This window comes from Alosa pseudoharengus, unplaced genomic scaffold (assembly GCF_046254945.1).
Source record: "Alosa pseudoharengus isolate Yale_2024_CS ecotype anadromous, Long Island Sound unplaced genomic scaffold, YU_APseudo_1.1 YU_APseudo_1.1_scf_3, whole genome shotgun sequence".
NCBI lineage: Eukaryota > Metazoa > Chordata > Actinopteri > Clupeiformes > Clupeidae > Alosa > Alosa pseudoharengus.
Genome location: NW_027468718.1, coordinates 12235249 through 12239774, shown reverse-complemented (window position 1 = coordinate 12239774; position 4526 = coordinate 12235249).

Sequence of the window (4526 nt, the reverse complement as noted above, 5' to 3'; positions counted from 1 at the left end):
GGCCCACGTCCGCTCACTGTGGGAACGGTGATTAAGAATGGCTATTACACCATCTGACTTCTAACAGCAATATTAATGAGAAGCTATGAGAGGAGTAATGAGTCTGTGCCCACAGCCATTTATAATTCATCGCTTAAATTTTCGCACAGACATGAAAAGCCATAAATAATCATTTTTTTAAAAGTGCTATGATTCAATGAATGCCGGATTCATTATTCATAGGTGTGATAAATTATGAATTGGCTGGTCATGCATTTTGAATGTATGCTAAAGTGCTAGAGAGTTCATCACCGTGAATCACTCCGTTGCAGACAGCACAGGCCCGCAGACAGGAAAGGAGCCACTCGGCTAGAACCGCTTTCCTCTCACACAGGTTCTAACCTAGAGCCCATTTCATGTGGTACCAGTCTAATCTCATACAGGTTCTAACCTAGAGCCCATTTCATGTGGTACCAGTCTAATCTCATACAGGTTCTAACATACAGCCCATTATATTTGGTACTGGTTTATTCTCACACATTCTAACTATAGGGCCCATTTCATCCCTAACTCTGTTAAATTAAGTTGAGTTATACTTTGTTAGTCCTGTAGGAAATTCCTGTAGGAAATTTTACCCATCCGGGGGTAGTGTACACATATTCACCCACACGCCCAGAGCAGTGGGCAGCCCCTGATCCGGTGCCCAGGGAGCAGTTGGGGGTTAGGTGCCTTGCTTAAGGGCACCTCATCTGTGGATGTGGATGTGGGAGAGCGCTGTTCAATCACTGCCCCCACCCACATTTTTCTTACCAGTCAGGGATTGAACCAGCCACACTTTGATCACAAGGCTCTGTCTGGTTCTGTGTTCGTCAGGTAGAGCTCTCTAACTGGGTTTGGGCCTTCCTGTCATATCCCGCATGTCAGTGGTGTAGTGTAGTTAGCTGTAGTGGGTATACTAAGATGTAGTATAGTTAGCTGTAGTGGGTATACTGTGATCAACCCCAAATGTTAATACATATCCTTGCCTTGCCTATATAAGTAGGTATACTGAGATGGTGATGCTTTTTAAGTGGGTATACTGCGTAGTTCTGCGTATCACGTTGACTACTGCTGCATGTTATTCTGACCAGTCCAGAATCATAGTGCACTTTTGGGTCATATTAAAATCTTACAAAAGATCCTCGACTTCCAGAACTCTTTAGTTGTTAACTATCTCCAAGTTGGTAAAATTGCCTTTCATAATTCATCTTGCATAGCTTCAAGGTCTGAAGGGCATGTGCATTACACATCTGAAACATGAACCCAGTCTTCACAGGATAGTGGACAGAACAATTCAGGCATTTTTAAAGCTTTTTAAACGCATCCTAATAAAGGATTACATCTTACATCCTAATAAAGGATTACATCCTACAACTGTCCCTCAGCTGGAAAACAATCACACAGCACTCAAAACAAACCTCTCAGAGGCCTTTAGTGACCGTTGGTCTTATCGCCCCAGCTGAGGAATGCATGTTCGACACATAAGGAGCCAGTGGGGTTTGCAGATGCTGTTCTTCAACACAAAGCACTCCGTTGACACAATGACCCCTCTCCATCTCTAGCTCTCTCTCAAAGGAGACAAAGAAACACATTCAGACCTGTTTTTCTGGACGTGCGTTAAAGCACCAAGGGTTGAATCTAATCAGCCTCTTTTGCAGCCAAATGCTATTGTGTTCTAATGGAATTGGGTGGCTAACGTTGTCTCACTGCATTCCAGGACTAACGGTTTCCTGGGTGGACACTCTCCATTGATAAACAGACCTCTCAAGTCAAGTTGGGCTTAACTAACGGCCGTCTGGGACCCTGCTTCTCAAAGTAATTGGATGGAAAATGTAGATTTTGTGGAATTGGAGGACAGAGGGATTATGCTACCCAGGATTACAAGAAAAAAAATGTGTTTTGAAATGTTTTACAAGTCACATATAAGGGACATCTACACCAACCAAATATATGTTTGTGTGCTGTCCATAACACATGTAGTACATACATATAAGAGGAGCAAGGAGTCCTGTTATACCCATGCAGGACTTGTTAAAATATCTAACATGCTGGCAGTGCGATGATACTCCAGATGTAACACGGTTTTAGACTCTCGTCTGTCCTCCCTGAATCATCTCTTCCTCATTCTCCCTCCTCCTTCACTCTCCCAGCCCCCGGCTTCTGATTGGATAATTAGCCAGGAGGAGATAACGCGCTCCCTGCCCTCGTTAATTATCTCCGCGGCGAACTCTAATTCTCCGATCAGCCAAATTTCATTTCCAAACCCCGAGATTGGGGACCTGCGTGGTACGGCCTTATCAGCCCACATCTTAATTGATAATTACGTGATTTTTAATTTAGAGCCCATTCCCACCGTAAAAGGGAAAAAAAGGTTTCTGCTCGTCGTACAGGTTTGATGGGAGACAAGGATTGCGGTGGAAACGAGTAAATCAGCACAAAGATGGAGAAGACAGCCTCCCCACCCCCCTCAATTATCTCATTAGAGAATTAGTTACTGCTATTAACGAGTTAAACGAGAGAAGGGCTGAGCGGAACTACAGGCCGACCAGCAATGTGTGGGATTGTGAACCTGTGTGTGTGTGTGTGTCTCTCTCTCTCTCTCGCTATGTGTGTGTGTGCGTCTCTCTCTCTCTCGCTATGTGTGTGTGTGTGTGTGTGTGTCTCTCTCTCTATGTGTGTGTGTGTGTGTGTGTCTCTCTCTCGCTATGTGTGTGTGTGTGTCTCTCTCTCTATGTGTGTGTGTGTGTGTGTGTCTCTCTCTCGCTATGTGTGTGTGTGCGTCTCTCTCTCTCTCGCTATGTGTGTGTGTGTGTCTCTCTCTCTCTATGTGTGTGTGTGTGTGTGTGTCTCTCTCTCGCTATGTGTGTGTGTGTGTCTCTCTCTCTCTATGTGTGTGTGTGTGTGTGTCTCTCTCGCTATGTGTGTGTGTGTCTTTCTCTCTCTCTCGCTATGTGTGTGTGTGTCTTTCTCTCTCTCTTGCTATGTGTGTGTGTGTGTGTCTCTCTCTCTTGCTATGTGTGTGTGTGTGTGTCTCTCTCGCTGTGTGTGTGCGCGTGTCTCTCTCTCTCTCGCTGTGTGTGTGTGTGTGTGTGTGTGTGTCTCTCTGTCTCTCTCTCACTCTCGCTGTGTGTGTGTGTGTGTGCGCGCGTGAGGATTATTCTGACAAGAAGATTGCTTGTGTAGTGACTGTGTGAAACTGAGGAGGAGATAGTAATGGGTGTTTCAGTGCCAGTGTCATTCAAGTGGAAATGGACTTGAGTTATAGTACTACACAGGACTGTCCACATTCTGTACAGGGGTATTATTTTTTGACAACTTCCTATGTCTCAATCAGTGTTCCTGTTCTGAAATGTTCACTTTACGCTGAAGCCCATCTGTAAGAGGATAACTTACGAAATATGAAAAAGTACAAAATACAAATACCAGCACAGTTTATTTCATATGCATATTTAATGAAAATATGTTATAAAACACCATATTAATATCAAAGAGAAAATGCTTACAAATGTTACATGTAGTAATTAGTCACACTTGTTTTGTGTGTGGAATACATTTTTTTTTTTTGATCGAGTACAATGTTAAAAGTTGAACATTATTATCCACAGTGCTATTGTGTCTCATGTTACTTTCATCGTTACCACAGTTCTCTGCACATGCGTGGTGCAGTCAGTACCTTCACAAACAAGCTGTTGTGCAACCCAATGTGACATAAATGCATACCATTTGAGAGAGAGAAACAAGCTGTTGTGCAACCCAATGTGACATAAATGCATACCATTTGAGAGAGAGAAACAAGCTGTTGTGCAACCCAATGTGACATAAATGCATACCATTTGAGAGAGAGAAACAAGCTGTTGTGCAACCCAATGTGACATAAATGCATACCATTTGAGAGAGAGAAACAAGCTGTTGTGCAACCCAATGTGACATAAATGCATACCATTTGAGAGAGAGAAACAAGCTGTTGTGCAACCCAATGTGACATAAATGCATACCATTTGAGAGAGAGAAACAAACAAAACCATTCAGAACTTCACATACACACTGTATTTGGCTACAAATGCGTTAAACAAACAAAAATAACATACAAAAAGAAAATATGAGAAAAGAAACCCCCCCCCCCCCCAAACACACTTTAGGGGGCTCTTATCTGGCCCACCCTGAACCCTCTCTGGGAGGGGCGACATCACATCCTGCCAACAGTCAACTTCAAGAGTAACACACCGACCGACAGACAGATGGACAGACAGAGAGGTCTCCTTTTCCCTCCTTACGGCCTGATATAGGGCACGTTGTAGGAGGCTGGAGGGGTGTACAGCCCTGACCCCTTCCTGGGAGGGACGACATCACTTCCTGCTGTTAGACAGGGCTCTGTTCCTCCCTCTTTAAGGCCAAGATCAATGGCTTGCGATGGGGCAGGCTGTGTATGTGTGCATGTGTGTGTGTCTGTGTGTGTGTGTTTGTGTGTGTGTGTGTGTGTGTGGGGGGGGGGGGTTGGGTGCAGTGGC